Here is a 27,823-nt window from a genome sequence, read left to right on the forward strand (position 1 = left end):
AACGTCAAAGTTTTACTTTCACTCTGATTTTAACTTTGACGCTTTGACTTTGCCATTACTTTAAATTGCATTTTCACTTTGACTTTCAAAGTCAAAGTTAAAATCAACGTCAAAGTGAAAATTTTATTTGCACTCTGACTTTAACTTTTACTAAGTCATTGACTTTGACAGTCACTTTTAAATTTTTATTTGATTTTTAAAGTCAAAATTAAAATCAAAATGAAATTCCAAGTTTTATTTTCACTTTGACATTAACTTTGATTTAACCATTGACTTTGACCTTGACATTCATTTTCACTTTTACTTTCAAAGTCGAAGTTTAAGTTAAAGTCAACAATTTTTTTTTAACTCTGATTTTAACTTTCACTTTACCGTTGACTTCCAAAGTCAAAGTTAAAGTGAACGTCAAAGTCAAACTTTTATTTCCGCTCTGATTTTAACTTTGACTTTGCCATTGACTTTCATATTCATTTAGACTTTTAAAGTCAAAGTATAAGTCAAAGTCTGAGTCTTATTTTCACTGATTTTAACTTTAACTTTGTCATAGACTTTGACTTTTATTTTCACTTTCAAAGTCAAACTTTAAGTCAAAGTCAAAATTTTAATTTCACTCTGACTTTAACTTTTTACTAAGTCATTGGCTTTGACTTAAAGTTTGACTTTGAAAGTGAAAATGAAAGTTAAAGTCTATGGCAAAGTCAAAGTTAAAATCAGTGAAAATAAGACTATGAATTTGACTTAAACTTTGACTTTCAATGTCAAAGTTTAAGTCAAAGTCAAAATTTTATTTTAACTCTTATTTTAACTTTGATTTAGCCATTGACTTTGACCTTGACTTTCATTTTCATTTTTACATTCAAAGTCAAAGTTTAAGTCAAAGTTTTATTTTCGCTATGATTTTAACTTTGACCTTGCATTTGACTTTGACGTTGACTTTCATTTTCCCTTTGACTTTCAAAGTCAAAGTTTACCTTGACTTTCATTTTCACTTTGACTTTTATATAGTCGAATGTTAAAATCAAAGTCAAACTTTCATTTTCTCTCTGACTTTAACTTTGATTTAGCCATTGACAAAATTTGAACCCTTGTGTTTAAAAATAAAATTCAGTTAATGCTTGTTAAAATTTCTTTTACATAGAAAGAGATATTGTAAATTGTAAAGTAGAGAGAAAAATAAAAGCGAAACACTTGAAAATGCAAGTGCTCGATTCAAAATTTTTAAGTACTTTAAATTTTAAAAATTTTCTTATAATTACGTCCCAAGAGGTCGAAAAGTAGGTCAATCCATAAATTTTAAAAGCTTCTTCATTTGTCCCTATTTTATTAGAACTGAATATGTAAAACTATAAAATTAAAATCTTAAAAACTTACACTTTAGAAATTTTTGACTTTATAATATTACGTAATATATTTTTTTTTTGAATTTAGGTCACATACAGTTTCGAAAGTAGGTCAAATTGTACGTTTTTAAAAAGATTAATTTTTTGATGACAAAATTGCATTTAACCTTAGAGGAAAATTTTCAAATTTCACCACAAAAATATCAATAAATTCATACTATTTACAAATATTTTTGTTAAACTTTTTTTTTTAACTTTTTTAAAACATTTTTTTTAACTTTTTTAAAAAATTTTTTTTATGAGTAGAACAAAAACTGATCCTTTACAAAAAAAAAACAAAAACACGATGGGGCAATTTGTTCCTCTAAGGCCGTCTGCTGTCTTAAAACTAAAATTCCCTCCACGTCCTTTCTTCTCATTTTTATTTTAAAGGTCTCTTCGAACTTGGTGTGTGTCCCTCCTTCAGCATTAGCTATTTGTCACCCTCAGTTAGTAACTATTTCCCTCATCGAATCTGTTCGGGAAGAAAAAAAAAAGAAGAAGGAAACCTTTTTGCGTCCATATATAAGATTCGATGAGGGGAAAATTTTTCTTGCGTATTTTCCGAGCAAAAGTGTAACTTTTTTTTTAAAAAAAACTTTTTTTCTTCTCTCTCACTTTTTTTCGTTAAAGGAGGGAGGATGTTAGAAAAATGATTGAGCAAAAGGGGAAGGTTTTTTTTTTTTTTTGGTGAAGAGGGTGGTATATAAAGAGGGAAGAGAAGATAGCGAGGAACATGTTAGGAAAGATGATTGGAACTAGGGACAGAGAGAACATTGCGGCCCTGATATAAGCCATTATCGTGGAGGTAAAGAGAGAGAGAGAGAGAGAGAGAGAGAGAGAGAGAGAGAGAGAGAGAGAGAGAGAGAGACTCTTGCTCGTCTGTCAGGGTGGCAGATAACATTGCTGCACGACACCACCGCTCTTGGTGGAACTACTCGAGTACTCGAGCACCGAGGAGTAGTGAGTACCTATATAGGAGTACTACAGAAACACACACAGCTTCATTCCCTCTCTTATATAGTGACTCTCATTTCTCTCCTCATCACCTTCTTCTCTTTCGCCATCCGGCTCATTTCCTTTCTCTCTTCTCTCCTTGCCTCTCCTTCTGTCTCTCTCACTTTTTTCCTCCTTTTCGCCTTTTCTCTCTTCTTTCCCTCTTTCTCTCTTCTTCCTTCTCTCTCTTCTCTCCATCTTTCTCTCTCTCTCTCTCTTTCTTTTTTCTTTATAAAGAATTTTTTTTTTTTTTTTTTTTTTTTTTTTTTTTTTTTTTTAATCTTATTTTTTTCTATTTCTTTCCCTGACTTTTCCCTAATTTTCAGACAGAATTTGAACTTTTTCCCTGACTCTAATAGAATATTGTGATTCACTCTAAAAATGATTAGATACTAAAAACATGTTCTAGTTATTTACAAATTTCTTCGAAAATAAAATTATTCAAAAACATCAAAAAACTTGTTTAAATAAATATGTAATTATTATTTTTTCATTGTAATTAAGATGTTGAAAAACTTGAAATTATTCAAATCTTTTTAAATTTGAACAACTCCTTAGAATATTATTATAAAATTTGATTTTTCGAAGAATTACAGTTATAATTTAAAAACAAAATAATATTATTATAAAACATAATGAAATGGATTAGCTTTCTTTATGTTTTAAAATAATAATTATAAAGATGACCGAATGATAAAATCATTATTTAATATTATAAGAATTTTTTTACTGCAACTTTTTTAAAATTATTTTCATAATTTTATTTTTAATTAAAATTTTCTAGAATTTTCAACTAAAATTTTTCTTTAAATTAATTATTTTTAATAATTTTTGATAAAGTTATTTTTGAGAATTTTTGAGAAAGTTAGTTATATATGAGAATTTTTAAATCCATTTGTTTGCAATTCAGTTTTAAACGTGAAATTTCGATTATTTGAAAATTCTTATCATTATATTAGAAAATAAAAACTTGAAATAATTTTAAAAAAGAAAATTCAATGAAATTTTGAAAAAATGAATTCTGCAGAATTGTTATATAGTTAAAAGTAGAAAAACTTGAGATTTTGAAAGATTTGGATTTGAAATCTTAACAAAAATTCAATTATTATTATAATTTTAACCGAATTTCCTTTTTTTAAATCAATTTTTAATAGAAAATTCTACGTGAATTCAATTATTTAAAAATCAAAAATATAAATAATTTATTGAATAATTGAATATGTTTCTTAAAAATTTAATTTTTACGAAGAATTTTATTAACAACTTTTGAAAATATTTAATTTTTTTTTTTAAAGAAATTTAATTAACATTTTACTCAAATTTATCCATAAATTAAAGAATTTTTATATAAGAATTTTTGAAAATAATTATTGTTGAAAACTTTTTGAAGAACTTTATTTAAAATTTTTTAAAATAATTAAACTTCTGAGAAGAATTTAAATAATAAATTTTACTAATTTATGTAAATATAATTGAATTCATGCGAAGAAATTAAGAATTTTATTAAATTTTCTTTAAATAATTGAAATTTTGCCAAGAATTTTATTTAAAAACTTTTTGACAATAATTTAACATTCTTGAGAAGAATTTCACTATCAGTTTATAAAAATAATTGAATTCTTTTGCAGAATTACTTGGGAATTTTTTTTGTAAATAATTGATTTTTTGCGACGAATTAAAAGTTATTTATAAAAATAATTGAATTATTGCAACGAATTTTATTATTTTTTTAAATAATTTTTTTTTTTTGAATATTTGAATGTTTCTTAATAAAATTGAATTCTTTTGTCAAGTTTTAATAAAATTTTTTTTAGAGTAATTTTATTTTTCAAGGAATTTTTTAAAAATTCTATTAAAGGTTATATTTGCAAAAGTCTGCGATGAAAATAATTGAATTCTTTAATAAAATATTATTATTATTTTAGAAAATAATTGAATTTTTTGATGAAAAATTTTGCTATTTATAAAGATAATTAAATCCTTAAAGAGGATATTCGTTAAACTTTTCAAAAATAATTGAATTTCCTCGAAGAATTTTATTTCTTTTATTAAAAATAATTGAATTCTTGTAATGAAAATATTGTTATTATTGTTTTTATTTTTTTTATTATTATTGTTTTTATGAAAATAATTGAATTTCGCAAAGAATTTTATTAAAAATTAGTTATAAATTTTTTGAAAATAATTGATTTTCAACAACGACTTAAAAGTTATTTATGAAAATAATTGAATTTTATTATTCTGATGAATTTTATTGAATAATTGAATGTTTCTTAAAATTGAATTCTTTCTTTTAGTTTTAATCAAAAATTGAATTCCTAAATGAAATATTTTATTATTTATGAAAATAATTGAATGTTTTCGTATATAGAATTGTATTCAAAATTTTGTTTCCAATAATTAAATTATTTGATAAATTTTAGGAAAATAGTAAATATAACAAATTATTGAATTGCAAAAAACTTTTGAAATTGAAATTTTTGTAAGAATTTTATTTTTATATTTTTGAAAATAATTGAATTTTTGGCAAAAAATTTTTCTATTTTTGTAAAGAGAGTTGAATTCTTGACTAGATATTCGTTAAAATTTAAAAAAAAAATAATTTTGAATTTCAAGAGAGAAAGAGAGAGAAGAAGGAGAGAGAAAAATAAAGAGTAGAGCTTCGCTCGACGAGGTGCAACAGCTCCACGTCCATAACTGTAGAATTGCACCGCGTTGGTGCCGGTGCAGCAGTGCATTAGGACTCGGTTACGACAGTAAATTTTCACTACCGTGCAGAGTTCTAATAGCCGGGAATGCAGCTGGTTTCAGTGGCCTCGAACTCTCTCTCTCTCTCATTCTCTCTCTTTCGCTTATATTCTCTCACTGCTTTATACACTTCTCTTCCTTTTGTGTCCCGCATCTCTCACTCGTTGTCTACTCTCGTTGCACCAGGCAGAGCCGAGAAAGGAGTAAGTTGTTCGCGGTTCCGCGGTGGAGATCCCTTTAATATCGTTGAAGCACCTCACGACGTATGTATATACCAACTCTCGAGACACCTCAATATATGTATACTTTGTTTGGGAAATAACTACCCGAAAGGGTAGTTCAAATAAAAGGGTCGATTTTTTTTTTTTTTTTTTTTTTTGGAAAATTAGGACTTGGAATTATGGTAGTTAGATGAAAAAAAGGCTTTTTGGGAATAATAATTTTCGAAAAATGATTTTTTTGTAAAAATAAATCACTTCTTGGCTTTATTTGAATAGATTCATAGAGAACTTGTGCCATTGGAGGGGGGGATGGAAAAAAATTGCAACATTGCTTACAGAAAAGAATGAAATTTTGAGAAAAGAGAACAAGTTCGGTGCGTTCGTGCGCATTCGGCTCACTTCGGAATTGTTCGGTTCTTGGAAATTCACGACTCAAGGTCATTGGGACGAATGTAGCCGAACCGATCCGAATACGCTCGACAGACGAAAATAGAGTTAAAAAATACTAGTAGCACATAGTTTTTCCAGAAATATCCAGTTGAGACAAAAAAAAGTATATCAATGAACGCAGATATTCAGATTATCACTTGTTCACGATGGTTAGACACAATTAAAAAAGTACCTGCTCTCACTTAAATTGTATACGGGATAATTAAATAACTCGATTAACATCTTTCTCCTTATCGAGGATGTTTTAGTCACGCCTGCCAAGAGTCTAAATTTTCAAGAACTTCATATTATTATATACACTTTGCTTGTTTCCCTTTTTCTTTTTTTTTTTATTCTTTTTCAAGTCTTTAATTGTACACATAAAACTATACATTATTCAACAAACGAAAGCAGCAACGACTTACGACGCTCTTAGAGATAATTAAATATTTAAAAAAACTGTTTGCAAGACATTTTTGCCCACTAATCTTGTATATGGAGAAACGACTTTTTTACGAGAGGAAAAAAAACTTTTTTTTTTCCATTTCATATATATGAAAGATTAAGTTCCAGAGTTATGTTTGATTTTTTTTTTTTGTAATTAAAAATTGAGATAAAATTGTTGTATTTATTTTATGTATGAGCTCTTTATTGTTCTAACTCTTGTATTATAAATATTAAAAAATTTTTTCAGAACCTTTTTAAGGACTTATCCATTGGGGGACATGGATTTTATATATGAAAATTGATGAAGTGTATTTAAAGAGAAAAAGATAACTGTTGATATGTATAGAGGATAATTGTACGTACAGTGTTTTATTTTTTATTAATTTACTGGCTCATTGCAAATTGCAATTTATATCGTTTCACTATAGAAAGTTAATTAACGTAATTTTAATTATGCAATCATTTGCAAGTTAATGAAATAAATGATGAAACGAGAATTTTGCGAGCAAATAAAAAGAAAAGTGGGACAGTTAGCACTGCTGAAATATTTTATTAAATATTTACTGTTAACGAGACACGTATTTTTGAATTCGGTATAAAATTTTTCTTCTCTTTTTGAGCCAATTAAAAAAATTCGTTTCTTTTTTTTTTAAATTCATTCTCTGTCTTGAATGAGTCGTTAAGTTACTAAAGGCTACTTTGTTACTAAGGTTAGGAGACAAGGTTGGGTAGTTCAAGTAAACAGTTTCCTATTGATCGGTTATTTTACCGGTAATAGTACCGACCAATCAGAGACGTTTCCTTTGACTCCATCTACAATATAATCTTTACTCTCAAAATAGTTCCCTATTTTTTAAAAATACCACTACTTCTTCTGTCTCTGAGCTAATTTTCCACTAAATACGAAAAAAATTCCCCCCTCTCAAGAATTAGAAATTATTTTTTGTCCTACCTGCACGAAAAGTATGTCATTTCGGGCACTTAAAGTGGGCGCAAAGTAACTGATTCTCGCCCGCTTCATCTAGCCCGAGCGGGCGCAAAAGTACTTTTACGCCCGCTTGCTGTACTTTTGCGCCCGCTTCGCTCGTGCCCTCAATGCCATACTTTTCATGCAGTTAGGACAAAAAATTATGTTCGCAACATGGGCGCAAAGGTGATTACGACTTCGGCGAGATTTCGGGACCTCGGGGACACTTTCGCACCCTCGGTCCCTTCATCTCGCCATCGTCCCAATCACCTATTTTGCGCCCTTGATACGATAATAATTATTAATGCCCGAAAAATTTTGAAAGAATCAAGTCATTAGGATTAATTTTTCCCTGAGTAGGAATGCAAATGAAAACGTTTTTTTTTAACACACATCTTGTGGATGGAGTAATAAATTTTTCCAATCGTCTGACAGATTCGATACAATTTTCACTCTTCGAGAATATAAAGAAAAAGAATTTTTTTTCTTTTTCTAAAATTGAAAAACAAACAAACAGAAGATTAACAGGTTCCTTGGATCTTGGGAGATTATATTTTTTCCTTTGAAAAAGTATAAGGAACATAGAATTCGAGGTAAAATAAGATAGGCCATGGAAAAGGACAAAAAGAGGGGGAGAGAAGCACTCTTCGAAAGGAGAAATGGAGCAGACTGCATAGAAGACCCGATGAGTACTTCTTCGGGGCCCTTGGTTCTTTTCTCTCTAGGGTTTGTGTTTTTCTACCCAAAGAGAGAGAGAGAGAGAGAGGGAGAGTCTACTTTCGCGTGGGTGGTCAATAGATTCGCCATGAACTGCAAAGTTCTTGCTAGATTTTCAGTTCTCAACAACGACAACTCCACGTGGACTCGAGTGAAGCCAGCGTCTATATATAGTCGCATTCTCTTATTCCATTGGTCCGCAGACCCCAGCGATTGGATGACATTTAAAAGCGTGTATAGTGACGTTGAAAGTGGGCGTTGACAATTTAAGCAGCAAATGAATTTCATTGGTGCTTCCAAACAGAGAGAAATTGTAATTCGTGTTTAGTCCACGTGGACTCATGATACTTGTAAGGGAAGCCTATATTTGTTAGAAGTTAACGTTGTCGGGGTGGAAAACGTTCAAATGGGGTGGTTTAACGCGAACCTTGGTGCCAGAAAGACCCACTAGATATCTAGTGTCCCCATTCGTGACAGGGTTCTCCTACTGAGAGTGAAGAGTTATCAGTTCCTAGAGAGGAGAGAGAGAGAGAGACAGAGAGAGTAGGGGGTAAGAAGTCATCATAAACCTAACGATTAGAATATTTTGGCCTCCCACTTCTGTTCGACACGATTCATAACCTCTATTCAATACCTTTTCATCTTTATACTATTTTCCAAGAGAACAATTGTTTATAGCAAAGATTTTTATTGACAAGTTTTCTTTTTACGAAAGGGACTTTGTAATTTTGAAACTTTACCCGATTTTCAATATTTTAGGGGTTTATAGTCAAGGTTGGACCACCTTTTCAACTAACTTTTAACTTTTTTAACAACTTTTTTTAACTTAATTTTTTAACTTAATTCTTTTTTGACAATTTATCTTCATTGTTGGGAGTGTAGTCAAGGTTGGACCTTATAGTCAGGGTTGGACCACTTTTTAAACTTAGTTAACATTTTTGATTCAAATAATGTTTGTCAACTTCCTGAAAGTGTAGTCAAGTTTGGACCTTATAGTCAAGGTTGAACCACCTTTTAAACTTAGTTTACAACTTTCTTTAAAAATGATTACAATTTTACAAAATAATTTAAAAACTAATTTTTGTCATTTTAGTTATTTTGAGAGTAGTCAACGTTGGACCTTATAGTCTGGGTTGGACAGCATCTTTTGAATTAAGTTTATAACTTTTTTAAAAATCATTTTTTGTCAATTTAGCTATTATATATTGTTGGGAGTGTAGTCAAAATTGGACCTTATAATCAGGGTTTAGACCACCTTTGGAACATAGTTTTTTACTTTCTTTAAAAAATAATTTTTTGGTAATTTCTGGAAGTGTAGTCAAGGTTGGACCATAAAGTCAGGGTTGGACCCCACCTTTTAAACTGAGTTTACAATTAAAAAATTTTAATTTAAAAACTAATTTTTGTCAATTTAGTTAAATTGAGTGTAGTCAAGGTTGGACCTTACAGTCAGGGTCGCACCGAGTACGAAGCGCATTATTTTGGTAAAAAGTAAAATAATATTATTATAAATTACTAAAAATAGTATTTATCTTTATTTTTTTATTTATAAACCTATAGTTGATTAATTGTAAGCTCCAAGCCTTAGTGATAAGTGATTATCGAATATCTATATATTTTGAATGCTATGAAGAAATCTTTCTTTACTTCCGTTAAAAATTCATATTGTTAAACATAGAAAAATATATTTTTTTTTAATCTATTCCCCACCAAGTTAAATAGAAATAATTCAAATATTGACTTGAAAAATTTGTATATACTATAATGTACGTCAATAGTTTAAAAAAGAAAAATATTCATCACATTATTAAAGGTTAGAAACTTAAAATTTTCCTCGTCTTTTTTTGTTGTATATATATATAAAAAGACAAATATTCATGTTAATACAATGTGTTTGTACACATAAAAATTGTATTTGTCTACTCTACTTTTTTTTCTATATGATACAGAAAAAAGATATCTTTTGTATACAATTTGTATACTATATATTTTCTAGATTAGACCTTCGGAAATTTAAATTTAAAATAGTTTCAAATTTTTATTTTCTGAATTTCTTTTTTTTAAAAAAAGTATTTTTTAATGTATATCAATAAAAAGGAAAAGAGCCAAAAAGTAGTGAAAATAGAGAATATTCAATAAATTCTAGAAAAAGAAAAGAGTTATTTTTTGGTTAAATTATAAAATTATAGTTCCACTGTTTTTTTTAATTATATCAAATTGAGGCAAAGTACGAATCAAAAGTGTTGCAGAGCAATACTTTCGATTTGTTTTTTGTCTCAATTTCATAACCTTATAAAAATTTTTTAAAAAAAGTCTAAAAAGTGTTGCGAAGCATAAAGTTTTGATTCGTTTTTTGTCTGAATTTGATATCCTTAGAAAAACTGTAAATTAATGATTTTCGTCAAGAAGAACGTACGCGATAATGTTAAATATTTTATTTTCATTATGTCAATCAGGGTGACTGCGTTATTATGTAACAATATATGTATGTGTTGGTATTGATTCGCTGACTTATGCAGTTTACATTTTTGTTTAAATATTCTCTATTTGCTCGTTTAACACACCAGGCAAGAATCGTTATAATTAAGATGAACACTGTATTTAAGTTTGTCAATTTGCAGTGGGAACTGTGCAGTATAGAAATATATTTCAAGTCGAGGAAAAAAGGAGAAATCTGTTTAAAATATAGCAATAGCTTGCTGCAAGAGTACTGCAACCTTGCAGAGTGATATCAGCATAAAATAAATTTCTACAATCAAAAAAAGAGAGCACTTTGACTTTCATTTTCACTTTTTCCTTTTAATTATACATTTTGAGTTTTACTTTGATTTTCATTTTTACTTTCACTTTAATTTTTACACTAACTTTGACTTTTGATTCGATTTTTACTTTAGCATTTATACATTTTCACTCTAACTTTGATTTTATTTATCAAATAAATATAAAGGTCAAAACCTTTATCAAAGTCAGAGTCAAAGTGAAAATCAAAGTCAAAGTCAAAGTGATAATAAGAGTCACTTGGATTTTCACTTTAACTTTTACTTTCACGTAGTTTTTGACTTTAACTTTGACTTTCAATTTGACTTTCACTTTCGCATTGACTTTTGGACTTTTACTTTGACTTTAGATTCAAAAGTTTATACTTTCATATTAACTTTTTAACTTTCATTTTAACTTTAACACTGACATTAACCTTGAAAATCTAAGTGAAAGTCAAAGTCAAGGTGAAAGTGATAATAAGTCACTTTGATTTTCACTTAGATTTTGACTTTAACTTTGACTTTCGATTTTTACTTTCACATTGACTTCTGGACTTTAACTTTGACTTTAGATTAAATGTTTACTTTTACATTGACTTTTTAATTTTCTTTTTGACTTTGAAATTAATGATGAAATTGACATTCAACATCAAAGTCATTATTAAAGTGAAAGTCAAAGTAAAAACTAAAGTCAAGGTCAATTTTTACTTTCACATTCCCTTTTTGCCTTTGACTATCTGATACTGATTTTAACTTTAAAATTCAAAGTAAAATTGACATTCAACATCAAAGTCCTTATCAAAGTGAAAGTCAAAGTGAAAATCAAAGTCAAGGTCAAAGTGATAATAAAAGTCACTTGAATTTTCACTTTAACTTTCACGTAGATTTTCACTTTAACTTTGATTTTCGAATTGTACTTTCACATTGACTTTCTGACTTTCACTTTGACTTAAGATTAAATTTTACTTTTACATTCCCTTTTTGACTTTCACTGTGACACTGATTTTGACTTTGAAATTCAAAATGAAATTGATATTTAACTTCAAAATCTTTACCAAAGTGAGAGTCAAAGTGAAAATCAAAGTCAAAGTGATAATAAAGGTAAGTTATAGATTTTCACTTTAACCTTTATTTTCACGTATAGATTTTCACTTTAACTTTTACTTTCAAGTAGATTTTCACTTTAACAATGACTTTCGATTCGATTTTTACTTTCACATTGTCTTTTGGACTTTAACTTTGATTTTAGATTCAATTTTTACTTTTACATTCTTTTTTTTTTACTTTCATTCTGACTTTGACACTGATTTTAACTTTAAAATTCAAAGTGAATTTGATATTTAACGTTAAAGTCTTTACCAATGTGAGAGTCAAAGTGAAAATCAAAATCAAAGTCAAAGTGATAATAAATGTCAGTTATAGATTTTCACTTTAACTTTTATGTTCACGTATATTTTGACATTAATTTTGACTGTAGATTAAAGTTTTACTTTCTCATTTACTTTTGCAATTTAATTTTGACTTTAGATTCAATTTTTACTTTCACATTTAAATTTTTACTTTGACTAAAAGCCACTACTACTATTTGTTCCTGCAAGCTTGCAAGTGAATGTTGCAAGGAAATATTTCTGAAAGCAAAAAAAAAAAAGAGTGAAGGAGAGTTCTTGAGGAGATTTTTATTTCAGTTTCCCTCCAGAGGTCTGGAACGAATTCACATGCAGCATGTGGAGATATTGGCAGATCTACCTTTGCGAGACGGTGTCCAAAACTTTTTCTCCCTCACTTGGCTGCTTCTTCGTTCTCTCCATGTATACATATATGCTTTTCTCTCTCTCTCTCTCTCTTTTCTCTTTCTTTTTTTTCTTTTTTCTATCTTTCTTTTTTTTCTTCATCTCTTTCACTCTCTTTTTCTCTCCCTCTCTCTCTCTCTCTTTCGATCTCTCTCCTGGAGTCTCGCATTCTCAATAGCATTTCACTCTCTTTTTAGCTCTCTCGTTGAAGCCTCCGAAAAAAGTTTATCACAAAATGGCTGCCCGTATTTACGCTATTCAGGGGCGGAGGCTTTTTCCAGCCCCGTCCCTTTCAACCCCCGGGTTAGGGGTGGTGGTGGGGGGTGTTCAACACGAGCAACGTTACTCTACCGATGCAACGCGGCATATAGCCTGCCAGAACGATCCCAACTGCCGCGAATGCTTTTGCATAATAAAACAGCCTGTTTCCCTTCCACCCTTTTTCCTCTTTCTCTCCAACCATTGCCATCGTCTCTTCTCTCTTTTAGCCACCCCCACCCCACCCCTCTTTTTCACAAACTACCCCAGCTTTTCATTCTCTTTTTTTTTAACTCACCTCCCCCCCCCCCCCCCCCCCCTCCCCATCCAACATATATCCGCGCGCAATCGTGAATTCTACAGAAAAAGTATTGATACGGCCACTGCCACCTATGTATTCTATATATGTATTCAAAACTCACACAAATGTATATACTAGATACATGTATATAGAGAGAGATGACAGATTTATGACTTAATCCTGTCAAATTTTTTTTTTTTTTTCACTAGCAAGTCAAGTGAATTCATTTTTTCAAAAGGCAAAAAAAAAATTATGCTTTCATATTTAAATTAGATTATCGTTTTTATATTGCTTTTGATGTTGAAAAATTTATTCAGTTTCGAAGAAGGTAAAATTAGAAATTTTATAATACAATTGCAAAGCAAGCGGAATCTTTGCTAGAAATATATGCGGAGATCAATTCTTTTTTTTTTTTTGACATTTAACTTTAACTTTGTCATTCAACTATACACTTTGAATTTGAAAATTATTTAAGTTAAAGTGAAAGTGAAGCTTAATGTCAAAGTTAAATTAAATAAGTCAATTGTGAAAGTCAAATTTGAATCTTATACGTCAAAGTTAAAGTAAAAAATTCAAAGTAAAAAAAAAAAATTAATGTCAAAGTCAAAGTTAAATTTTGAAAATTGCTTTCTTGTTCCGAATAGAATTCAAAAACTTTCATTTTGACATTGACACTGCGATTTTGACTTTGAAATTCAAAGTGAAAGTCAAGGTTAAATTGAAATTCAACGTCAAAGTCTGTATCAAAGTGAGAGTCAAAGTTAAAAATTAAAATCAAAGTCAAAATGATAATAAGAGTCACTTGGATTTTTCACTTTAACTTTGAATTTTTGACTTCAACTTTTTACATTCAGGTTCACTTTGAATTTCAATATTATTTAAGTTAAACTAAAAGTCAAAGTGAAGCTCAATGTCAAAGTTAAATTAAAAAAATCAATCTGAAAGTCAAATTTGAATCTGAAGTATAAATTTGGAGTTAAAAATTCAATGTCAAAATAAAAAAATTAATGTCAAAGTCAAAGCTAAACTTCAAAATTGATTACTTGCTCAATATATAGAATTCAAACTGATTTTGACTTTGAAATTTAAAGTGAAAGTCAAAGTGAAATTGATATTCAACGTCAAACTCTTTATAAAAGTAAGAGTCAAAGTAAAAATCAAAGTGAAAATCAAAGTCAAAGTCAAAATGATAATAAAAGTCACTTGGATTTTCACTTTCACTTTTACTTTCACGTAGATTTTGACTTTAACTTTGATTAACTATTAGAATTTTACTTTCATATTGACTTTAACATTGATATTGAGCTTAACTTTGAATTTCAAATTTATTTAAGTGAAACTGAAGGTCAAAGTGAAGCTCAATGTCAAATTTAAATTAAAAAAGTCAATGTGCAAGTGAAATTTGCATCTCAAATCAAAGTCAAAGTTAAAAATTTCCACTTTAACTTTGATTTTTGATTCGATTTTTACTTTTACATTAAATTTTGTACTTTAACTTTGCGCCTTTTGATTCAATGTTTACTTTCACATTGACGTTTTAACTTTCATTTTGACCTTGACAATGATTTTGACTTTGAAATTCATAGTGAAAGTCAAGGTTAAATTGATATTCAACGTTAGAGTCTAAATCAAAGTGAGAGTCAAAGTGAAAATTAAAGTCGAAATCAAAGTGAATGTGATGGTAAAAGTCACTTTGATTTTCACTTAGATTTTCACTTTAATTTTTATTTTTACGTAGATTTTGACTTTAACTTTGACTTTCGATTCGATTTTTACTTTCACATTGACTTTTGGACTTTAATTTTGACATTCAATTTAATGTTTACTTTCACATTGTCTTTTTTACTTTTATTTTGACTTTGAAACTGATTTTGACTTTGAAATTCAAAGTGAAAGTCAAATGAAAATTGATATTCAATGTCAAAGTCATCAAAGTGAGAGTCAAAGTGAGAGTCAAAGTGAAAATCAAAGTGAAAATCAAAGTGAAAGTGATAATAAAAGTCACTTTGATTTTCACTTAGATTTTCACTTTAACTTTGACTTTCACGTAGATTTTCACTTTCACATTGACTTCTCCACTTTAACTTTGATTTTCAATTCAATTTTTACATTCACATTGACTTTTTAACTTTCATTTTGACTTGGACATTAATTTTTTATTTTTACTTTGAATTTCTAACATTAACTTTGACTTAAGATTCAAATTTTGACTTTCACGTTGACTTATTTAATTTAACTTTGACATTGAGTTTCACTTTGACTTTCAGTTTAACTTAAATATTCATTTCCAAAAGGCAAACAAAAATTATGCTTTCATATTTAAATTATATGCATATAATTTAAAGTTTTTATTTCTTTTGATGTTAAAAAATTTATGTTTCCAAGAAGGCAAAATTAGAAATGTTATAATACGATTATAAAGGCAAGCGTAATCTTGCTAGAAATATATGGAGATCAATTAATTTTGTTTCCCTTTTAATACAAAGTAATATTTAAATAAACAGAAAAGTTAGCCTACAATAGTTTTTTTTATTATTATTCTGTTTATTATTTAATGACAAGTTTGCGAACTTGTTTGTATGTTTGATTCTTAAAGCTATAGTGCAAAAAAAAGTTTTGAACTATTTTTAAAAGTTTTTTTTTCACTCCCACTGGAAAAGTGTTATGTGATCATGTTTGTAACGTATATTCAGAACTACTTTGTGAAACTTTTATTCAACATTTGTATGGAGATAATTTTCTAATTGTTTAAAATTTAATCATAAAAAGTATCTAAATAGGACCGAAATTTTGTAAGTTGATTTTGAATTCTGTTTTTACTTTTACTTTCAATTATATTTTTGAGGTACAGTTTGATTTTCATTTTTACATTTGCACTTTAATTTTCACTTTCACTTTGACTTTTGATTCTATTTTTACTTTGGCATTGACATTTTCACTCTGACTTTGACTTTAAACTCATAGATTTTGAATTTAACTTTGCGACTTTCGATTTGATTTTCACTTTAACATTGACATTTTGAATTTAACTTTGACTTTCGATTTGTACTTTCACATTAACTTTTGGACTTTAACATTGACTTTTTAACTTTCATTTTGACTATTTGACTTTGAAATCCAAAGTGAAAGTCAAAGTGAAACAGATATTCAACGTCAAATTCCTTACCAAAGTGAAAGTCAAGGTGAATATCAAAGTCAAAATCAATGTCAAATTCAATGCTAAAGTTAAAATCAAAGTCAAAGTGAAAGTCAAAGTGAAAGTCAGAGTGAAAATCAAAATCAAAGTCAAAGTCAAAATGATAATTAAAGTTAGCGTCAAATTCATTGTCAAAGTCAAAATCAAAGTCAAAGTGAATGTCGCAACGTCGAATTCAATGTGAAAGTTAAAGTCAAAGTCAAAGTGAAAGCCTCTAAATCCAATTAGTTAATATAAGTTAATATAAATTAAAAAATTAAAAATTAATTTACTAATAATAATAATTTAGTAATTAATTAAAATACTAAGTTCCCTCTTCATTCCTCGAATGTAAAAAATACACCCTAAAGATTATAACTATTGTTTATTTCTCTTTTTGTCTTATAATGTTTTTCTTCCACTCCTAATCGTATACATATATATATATATATATGAGTATGAAAAGAAAATCTTACTGCATTTTGAGATAAAATTGCGAGTTTATTTTTATTTCGGAGATTTACTTAATAGGATATGTAGAATAGGATAAACACTTGTGAATAGTGAGTGTTTATAGTCTCGTGGATTTCAATGCTAATAATGCTACTCTTTCGTGTTCGTGTAGGACAGCTTAACCGCACCAATCGATCGATTCAACACATAATAATATACTTAATGACCAAACGGAAATTGCTTTTATCACTTCGTGTTAGAAATATACTACTGTTATTTTAATATCAAGGACAACTTTGCCACTTTTCATATATGAATCATGAATTTTACTCTATTTACGAATAGTATACGTATATATTATAGTCACTGCACTTATTAATATTTATACACATAAAAATAAAAATTTAATTATTTTATTTTTGTATATTTATATTTACTTATTTATTGATGTAGAGGAAGATAGTCAGGGTTGGACCCCCACTATTTTTAGGGCTATTATTATTATTATTATTACATTTTTTCTTTTATTGATATAGAGGAAGATAGTCAGGGTTGGACCTCCACTATTTTTATTATTATTATTATTATTATTATTATTATTATTATTATTATTATTACTTTATTCTTTAATAAAGGATAAATTTTGCAAAACCCGATCATATAAAATAAATAAATTATTATTATTATAACTTTATTCCTTAATAAAGGGTAAATTTTGCAAAACCCGATCATATAAAATAAATAAATTATTATTATTATTAAAAATAATGCATCATATTATGTATTTATCACTCTTTTTATGTATACTGACACTCTTTGACCTATATGTCTTATATATATATAAAGAAAGAATTTTAACTTGTTTCGAAAATAAGCAAGTCACTTTATTAATCTCACATACACACAAGGAGATGTATTTTACACATTGAATTTAAAATTTGCTTTGCTGCATGAAAAAGCAAAGGTTAAAACTAGTAATCTCATCGTATTAAGTAAAAGAAGTAAAAAAAAAAAAATAATGTTGCATATTCACTGCAATTTATAAAAGAGCTTATTCTGCTAATTTACTTTATCGCATTTGATATTTTTTAAATTTTCAAACGCATAATTTATTAACAAGAATATTTTGCAAAATTGTAAATATTTTTATGTACAATTCTTTTTTTTCTGCATACTTTTTGTAGAGATTTTTACGTTAGTCATGTATATGTATAGATAGTTTTAAAAGAATTTTTTTTTTTTTGCTTGCAAATGGAGAATTTATTTTCTCTTTTTCTTTTGTATGTATTAAAAGAGGAAAAAGAAGAAGAAGAAAAAGGGAAGTCTTGAGTGCAAACTCATCAAGATGTTATATATATATATATTAATCGCAGCTATTAAGTATGTAATATATAGTTAGTAATATGGTCAAAGTCAATGTCTCCTTATCTTTCGGTGGAAGTATATTTATAATATATATTATATTATCAGGAAATTTTTTCTGCTGAGTATTATTATTATTACCTATTTAGAATATGTTATCGAAATATATACTTCATTTCATTGCAATAACATTTTTTTTAAAATTAAAATACGAAAAATACAAGCCAGGTAGGCAATATTACCCCAACATTGCCGGGCAATATTGCCACAATATTAATTTCAAATCTTGTGCTATTTAAGAGCTTGTTAATTTAATAAAATAATCAAAATTCGATATAGAAAATATTTAATAATATGATTTATTTAGTGAATTTGACGAACGGAAGTATATATTTAATTTCGCAAAGGTCATTATTTGATGAATTAGAGATGAAATTTCATTTTCACCGAATCGTTACATTGTACTTATTATAGAAAAGCTTCATTGTTGATTCAAGAGCTCGTGTCTATTTCTCTCTCCCTCTCTCTCTCTCTCTCTCTCTGAATAGTAGTCAGCATTAATTATGTTGCACGAACGTTTCATTGCGTGACACTTAATTATTTATTGCTCATACCGTTGGGACGATGTATCGCGGTAGCGAACACCGCTAATTACCGCGAATGGCATATAGATTACAGTCCATTTTGCAGAGAAGGACTTGTGAGACCAATAACATTGTTGTTGTTCTATCAGGCATCTATTAGTGTAGTTGCTTTTCATAAATGTTTCTCTCTCTCTATTTACGTACAAGAAAAGATATTGCTAATTTATTTGCAGCATAATTAATTATTTTTAATGTTTTTTTTATGTAATTCATGTTTTTAGAATGTTATTGTTATTATTCCTAGATTGCAATCTTGCCATATTGACACTTGCTTACTTTAAGCCTACTTGCTAGTTAAAGCTTGCAGTAGGCTGCAAGTAAGTTGCCATCTCGCCACAAGCTTACTTTAAGCCTTCTGCAAGCTTTAGCTTGTAGTAACTTTAAATTAAGCCTAAAGTAAGCAAGTGGCAATATGGCAACTTAATTAAAACCTACTGCAAGCTTCCTATATTGCCACTTGCCTACTTTAAGCCAACTGCCTACTTAAAGCTTGCAGTAGGCTGCAAGTAAGTTGCCATCTTGCAACAAGCTTACTTTAAGCCTACTGCAAGCTTAAGTATGTAGTAGCTTTAAATTAAGTTTAATTTAAGCAAGCGTCAAGATGGCAATTTACTTTAGACCTACTGCAAGCTTCCCATATTGCCACTTGCTTACTTTAAGCCTACTTGCTAGTTAAAGCTTGCAGTAGGCTGCAAGTAAGTTGCCATCTTGCCACAAGCTTACTTTAAGCCTTCTGCAAGCTTTAGCTTGTAGTAACTTTAAATTAAGCCTAAAGTAAGCAAGTGGCAAAATGGCAACTTAATTAAAACCTACTGCAAGCTTCCCATATTGCCACTTGCTTACTTTAAGCCAACTGCCTACTTAAAGCTTGCAGTAGGCTTTAAGTAAGCTACTATAGTGTCACTTGTTTACCTTAAACCTACTTCCTACTTAAAGCTCGCAGTAGGCTTACTAAAAGCCTGCTGAAATTTTACCATCTTGCCATTTTCCTAATTTAAGCTTAATTTAAAGCTTGCAGTAGGCTTTAAAAAATACTTATGGCAAGATGGCAATGTACTTGAAACCTACTGCAAGCTTTAAGTAGGCAATAGGCCTATATTAAAACAATTGTATTCGAAAAAAAAAATTTAAATTCCATCGAACAGTAACCGAAATATTAAAATACTTCCAATATTGTTTAGACACTATATATTCCGTTGTGGATATTAACTTACCGATTAACATTTGATACACTATATTGTCTAGTTTAATCTTATTTGAGCAATTAGAGGAAATCGGAATCTGGGGCAAAATGGAAACGAGGGTTAAGTGATTGAGATCAAGTTTGAAAGGAAGCTTCATTAATGAGAGCAGCTACCATTTAGGGGGAGTTCGATAAATTTCATCACCACACACACACACAAAAGATTGTCAGGATAATTTCTCCACTTAAAAAAATTTTTTTTTCCTACTACTATACGAATGAGAAAATCAAAAAATTAAAATTAACTTCACTTAATTGATATAAAATCAAAAATATTTTTCTGAAAAAGTACATTGAACTTTATCTTGAAAATATACATTTTTCCTTTGCCATTTTCGATAAAGCTGCAGAAAAATCCGAAGAAAAACAAACTTTTATGAAATACGGACTACTTTAAACCGAAACAGTAATATATACAGTGGTTCTTATCTAAAGCCGGTTCTGCACACCAGGACATGTATCGACCCCCCCCCTCCCTCTCTCTCTTTTTCTCTGCCAAATGCACAATAAAAGATATTGGATGTCGTAGCCAATTTTCGCCGGAGCAACATTTCGCCTGGTTAATCTCGCGATATACTTTTCCACTCGGCTGTAAGTTTGCAGAGTCGGTAGTCGAGACATTGGTATCTCACATATATGCTATATAGGTATACATATATATAGAATATATACACTGGAAAGTGAACTTTGCCGAGTTAAAATTTATTTGAAGCCGATACAGCAGAAATGTGTCTCGGTACATGTGCGCGACTATGTTATCCAGCTTCCATCGGGTGAGCTCTGATCGCAAACAGGTTATGGAGAGAGAGAAAGAGAGAGAAAGAGGGAGAGATGGAATGAGAGCACAACACCCTTGTACTCACCCTTCATCTCCCCATTCCCCCTTTTTTCTCCCCCTTGGTTTTGTTGTCTGCGTTTATATATATAGATAAATTTTCTTCATATTATACTCTTGTTTGTGCGTGTATGAATCTATATATATATATGAAGCGCAACGCTAACTCATCGTTATCACGAAACGGTTGGGGCCATTATTTTCCCCAATGATGCCGAACCACCGCTGGTAATATCTGTGAAACCTATGAAACGTATGGGAATACACAATCAAAACCAGAAATGTCGATTGCTTTTGTAGAGAGAGAGAGAGAGAGAGAGAGAGAGAGAGAGAGAGAGAGAGAGGAAAAAAGAAGTTTTTTTTATATACAAAAAAGCTTATTACGAGACGTAGATTTTTTTTTGCAACGTGAAAACAAAAATTGTGAAAACGTCAATTTATATTGATTTTGTATACAATTTGGATGAAAAAAATGAGAGACTTTACAATTTTTCTGGGTGTGAAGTAACAGAATGGACGAGTGATAACTTTGAGAAAGAAGGACAAGTGATAACTTTGAATAGAATTAGAAAAAGTAACCATTTTCCAAAGGGACGGCTGATAACTTTGTATAGAATTAGGAAAAGTAACCATTTTCCAAAGGGACAGCTGATAACTTTGTATAGAATTAGCAAAAGTAACCATTTTCCAAAAGGACAACTGATTACTTTGTATGGAATTAGGAAACGTAAATAGAATTAGGAAAATTGACCATATTCCAAAAGGACAACTTATAAGTTTGTATAGAATTAGGAAACGTAACCAATTTCCAAAACGACAACTGATAACTTTGTATGAAATTAGGACAATTGACCATTTTCCAAAAGCACAACTGATAAGTTTGTATAGAATTAGGAAAAGTAACCAATTTCCAAAACAACAACTGATAACTTTGTGTCGAATTAGGAAAATTGACCATTTTCCAAAAGGACAACTGATAAGTTTGTATAAAATTAGGAAAAGTAACCAATTTCCAAAACAACAACTGATAACTTTGTATCGAATTAGTAAAATTGACCATTTTCCAAAAGGACAACTGATAAGTTTGTATAGAATTAGGAAATGTAACCAATTTCCAAAACGACAACTGATAACTTTGTACAGAGTTAGAAAAAGTTTGACAGCTGACAACTTTACTGTATGAAACGTGTGAAGTGAAGAAAAGTGACCACTTCATTAGACAACTTTCCTGTGTTAAATTTATGAAAATGACAAGTGACCACTCTGGAATAGTAGGACAGCTGACAATTTTTTTGTCAGTTATTTAAGAAAATACGAATGAATATTGTTAAGATTGAGAACTGATGACTTTACATTATGGAACTTGTGTAAAATTAAGACAAGTGACCACTGTTCCAAGTCAGGACAAGTGATAACCTTCCTTTCCTAAATTTATGGAAACGGACAAGTGACCACTTTGTAAAAGAAGGACAACTGTCAACTTTCTTATAGTGGGCATAAAATAAAGAACATGTTCACTTTGATAAATTCACTGCTTTGAAAATAGACTAGAAATGTTTTGGAGATATCTCCCACAAGTTTCAATAGAAACAACCAGCAATCGCGGTACACTTTGTTTACCGATTCGGATCCTTGTGAACCCATTCTTCGACTAAAGTTACCCATAAGTGCTTTTTAATCTACAACTAATAACTTTACCCTATTGAACGTATAAAATAAAGAAAATTGTCCATTTTACAAAAGAGAACAGCTGAGAATTTTCAAGAATCTTTTGCCAACATTTATACGTTTTTGAAAATCCTACGAATCGGAGTAAAAAATAAATTTCGACTGCATACTTTTTTTGAACAGTATAATTTTTTCCTCGAAACGAAATACCATACCTCCTTTTAGCACATCAACTAAAAAAAGAAGTGCAAAAAAAAGTTACCATTTGCGAGAGAGAAAAAAAGTTGTAATTTGTACGTTGGATGCTAATTAGGCTGAAGTTGAGACTTTGTATGTTGGTATATATATATATGCTGTGTCAGCAAAGTGTGAACGTGTGCAAAAGAGAATTCATATACGCAATAAACACACACCTTCAATGTTCTGTACACACATTGGACATCGTTTCACTGGTACACGTGCATGTACCTCGGTGGTTAATTTCCAGTCAAATTTCATTACTTGACTGCGGCGTGGGTAGATATGGTTCACCATTTTCCCCCAAACCATTCCGCTCACCTCCATCCCCCTTATAGTCTCCGCACCGAGCTTCAAATCCCTGTCCAAGCTCGGCTTCAACGAACACAGTAATAGTACTCGTTGCAACGAAACCATCTAGCCAGAACATTATTGTTACACTGTTGACCATTGTCAGGGCATAAAATCGAGTTGCATAACATCAGGAATATTATTAATGATTACTCGACATTTTCATATTGACTGATTATTATACACTTAATGCTAATATCAAAAACTACATTTAATTTTTGAAAAGAAGAACAAAAATATTGTAAAAGCAGAAATGGACTCAATAGAATTTTTTTTCGAGGGGAAGGAGAGATGTAATCTTTGTTTGTGTTGGATTTAAATAAAAAACAGCAAATAGCAGACAATTTACAGTTTAAGGAAAGAAAAAGTATTTTTATCACGAACTTGGTAAATATAGTTATCTGTAGAATTCATAAAGAAGATGGAATTCATCGGATTCTAATGTATCATGATATGTTGTCACTATCAAATTGTTTCATCAAATACGGATAAAGAATATTTATGGAGTGTGTATTAAATATTGCAACATTTGTGTAAGATGTGTTAATATTTTGAACGAAAAAAAAACCTGACGTGTAATAAAAAAGGATTTTCTAGCATTTAGTCAGATTAAGATATAAACAATTTTTCTTCTCACCATCAGACAAGGAATTAATTTGAAGAGAGGGTTTTCTTAAAATTTATTTCCCTAAAATAACTTATGTGTCTTGCTTTTAGCGGAAAAGTATAAAGAGGTAGCCGCTATGGTTAACGAGATATTTTCCACTTAGAATGAATCAAACCGGTAAATCAATGCGAAAGCTGGTAATTATATTTCTAGGACTGTGGTGAACACTTCAGTTGCTCGATAATAAATTAAGTCGAGAAGTGGATTTAGACCGAGTTAACGTATGGTTTCGTCGAGAGAGGTATACATTCATTTGCGAGTTGGTAAATTTATCAGCGTTTCCGCAAAATCGGCCAGGTATTCAGATCTAGATTCAAGACCAAACCACTCTTCTCTAATTCAACTGGAGTACTCTTGCAACTAACATTTATATATATATATATATAGATTTCACGAATACGTATATAAAATATATATATGTACACACATCTATGTTTCTGGCAAGCTCCCATCTAACTAATTGTTCCCAAAAGCTTCTGATCTCAACACCAACAAAATCGTTATCTACAAAAGGAATTGACAAATCTTCCTTTAATGCCATTTGTTATCCCACCGCTGTCACCCAGTAGGAAATTTCAAAAAGTGATGTATTTACGTTATTTGCAGTCAGTAATGTCAAATGCAATTTATTTTTTTAATCTAAATTCAAGACAGCAGGCAAGTGATCACTTTGCGAAAGAAGGACTTTAAGATGACTTTTCCTTAGGTGGCGTAGAAAAGTCAAGTTAACTTTTCCAAATAAGGACAAGTGATAACTTTCCTTTACGTTTGTGGAACCGGACAAGTGATCGCTTTGCAAAAAAAACGGACAACTGACAACGTTTCGAAAGAATGATAACTTTCCTTATCGAAACGTATGAAAGCAGACAAAAGTGATCACTCAACAAAAATGGATATCTGAAAACCCACATTGAATATTGTCTTAAAAAAAAGGACAAGTGACAACTTTGCGTTAGAAATAGATCTCACATTTTGTCAGCAAGTAAAAGCAGTCCGCTTCTCTCCCTCGTTGAGAAAAGACGTCAAGCAACTTTTCCAATCATAAACAAAAATACCTCGTTTATTAAGAAAGAAAACATAATCCCCCACATAAATATAAATTTCTGTCTCTAAATTATTCTCCCCCGTCATCAAAGAGAAACAGACGACAATTTTTTTTTACCGCTACTGCCCATAAGGATCAATAGAAATGACCAGCAATCGCGGTACACTTTTTTTGCCCATTCGGATCCTTGTGAACCCATCATTCGATTACCGCACACAGTATACTTCAAAAAGCGATCTGAATTCTATTAACCGCAAAGATATTCTTTTTCTACCGCAAAGGGACATAAATTTTCAAAGAAGAAACCTCAGCGAGTAACTTTTTCTTGCTCCTGAATCATATTAGCATAGAATGTTTGTCATTCTGACAAACAATGAATATGTCTTTTGCAAAACTCTTCTATTATAAAGCAAAGTAGAACAACGAGATTCTGTCCGCAAAAGTAAAAGAGAGACCCCTATATGTAATGGAATCAAGATAGATGGTAATTGATTTGAGGGAAAAGTTGCACGCGGCAGCAATTGGAAATAGGAGTAAAAGGGGAAAGAGAGAAAGAGAAGAGCTGCTTTCAGGAATGGAAGAATTGCAAGTAAATAAATCATTTCCGGGATCGACAAGAGTAATTGGGGCGTGCAACGATATAATGGAATTTGAAAAGAATTCATCGTTGGAATAGAAATTGAGAGGGAGGGTTTCACGTTCCTCGCTCATCTTCGTTTAGCAATTCGATATTTTCCCCTCAGGCAAGTTTTAAAAGAGGAGGAAAGAAGGGGTAGAGAGGCCGCGAAAAATATACAGCACGAACCAAAATTAAAAGTATAATTTCAAGCCTTGTACAGTCGACTTGGCAGGCATCGAGCTGTGTCAGATTTTAAAGTTTCAAGCCCTTCGTTTCTCTTTCATTGTTCGGTCTCCTCTATATCTCTAGTATCTGTAGTTTCCTCTTTCTCCTCTCTCTGCTTTTTCACTTTTCGACCCTTTTTTTTTCTTTCGCTTTCACATTCGCGTACTTTTATACTTTTCTTTATGAAAGAGCTTCTCATTCCACTTTTATCTCTATAGCGTCAATATGAAATCCGCCTGAAGGAATACGATCGTTAAGCGCGCGAGGGGAAAAAATGGTCGAAAAAACAATCCTCTTCTTGTTTCCGATCGACTTTACCACCTCGTTCACTCTTCTTTTCTCTCTTGGAAAATACCCTTTTTGCTTTTTTTATTTCTTTTCTCATAACGTTTTTTTTCCAAAGAATTATTTTCACTGACATCGAACTGTGCTCGAAGGAAAAAACGCCAACCCTCACCTTACTATCTTTCAAATAGAATTCCTGGAAAACTGTCTACCTTTTCCAAAGAGTGAAAAGGAAACTTTTTAAAAACTATTTGAAATCAATCATTTAATGTGAAAATCTTTTTCATTCTATCTTAAATTCATGGAAATTGAAAAAACATTGAATGTAAATTTTCAACTGGAAAATATCAAAATTTAAATGAATTGGTGACAGTAGAATTCCATTTTGACAACTAATGAAGAAAATTGGGTTTGAAGAATTTTTTTTCCTTAAAAAACTGTTTTATAAATAAGAAATGTTAAAATTTTTAGCTTAAATTGAGAAAAAGGAAAAATTTTCCTTTGATTTCAACTCTTGGCTTTGATCTGCAGACTTAGCATCTCAGTACATATCAAACCCCCGGGTGTGTATATATACATACCATATAGCAAACATCTCGGCAAACTGTTTACCAACGTTTTCCCTACAGTTGCACAGTGCCGATGGCTGAAAGCCAAAATTTGACGCCAAAGACTTCTCACAGAAACAAACCCAAGCATTTGTAAAACCACACTATATAACCCAACGGTATCTTGTATTCTCGTGTTTATATACGTAATATTTACCACTGTTAATGAGTTTGAAATTTTTTTCTTTCACGAGATTATTTTTCTTCTTCTTCTACATCTTGTTGTTGTAACAAAAAACCTATCATCATGCAAATATAGTTTAAAGATAAATAAACAGTAAAAATATTCTGAAAATAAAAATTAAGAAAAAAAAATACAAGAAATTAAGGAACGAGTGTGTGCAAAAAGTAGGTGAAGGAAAAAACATAAAATATTTTACGAAACGAATATTTACCTAAAAATATTTATCCCAGACTGTTTGGAATTATAATTATATGGTTCTGTTACCAAAAAAAAATCGACTTCTGTAAAAAAAAAATACTTAAAAATACTTATAATAAACGGTGATCGAAGCTACTTATCCAGAAACCCATTACGCATTTTGAAAAAGAGATAGCTTTGGCTTAAAAAAGAAAGGGAGAAAAAGGAACTCTTAAAAGCAAATTCGCGTGTGCAGCCTCGCGTGTCGGAAGAGCTCGTGCGTGCGAAACAATCTTGCGGGCGGTTGCTCGGACACCCTCAGGAAGATATAGATACGCGTTATGCAAAAGACCCTATGTCATGAATTATGTAAGGGGTTGTGCTTCGAATCGCGAATCTCTAATTAATTCTCGCCTGAAGTTCGCCAAATGGGATGGGTGTCAGGAGAAGTAAGAGGGAAACCACAAGCCGTAAGCGATTTGCTCCAAGTGCTTTGAGTGCTCGGATCTCTCTCTCTCTCTCTCGTCCTTTTTCTTTCTCTCACTCGACTCAGTGCCAAATGAGAGAATACATCTAAAGAGAGGTATGTGAATATAAATATAAATATCTTACGTATATTAAAGTGTGTCTTTGCAAAAAAATAAGAGAACACGTTACCACTTTAGAAAAACAACTGCATGTGAGGTAAGAACAAGTGAACACTTTGGAAAAAACAATTGATAACATTACTATGTATGTGAGGTAAAATAAAAATTTAGTTAACTTTTCCAAATAAGGACAAGTGACAACTGACAACGATCCAAAACAAAATCATTATCTACAAAAGGAATCGACAAATTTTCCTTAATGTCTATTCCAAGAAGGGACAAGTGGTAACTTTGCTTTAAGAAATTTGTGGAAACGGACAAGTGATCATTTTGCTTTAAGAAATTTGTGGAAACGGACAAGTGATCACTTTGCCAAAAAAGGACGTTAAGGCAACTTTTCCTTAGATCACGTAACAAAGTCTAGTTAACGTTTCCAAAAAAGGACA

This window comes from Leptopilina heterotoma, unplaced genomic scaffold, assembly GCF_015476425.1.
Source record: "Leptopilina heterotoma isolate Lh14 unplaced genomic scaffold, ASM1547642v1 Lhet_42, whole genome shotgun sequence".
In the NCBI taxonomy this organism is placed as follows: domain Eukaryota; kingdom Metazoa; phylum Arthropoda; class Insecta; order Hymenoptera; family Figitidae; genus Leptopilina; species Leptopilina heterotoma.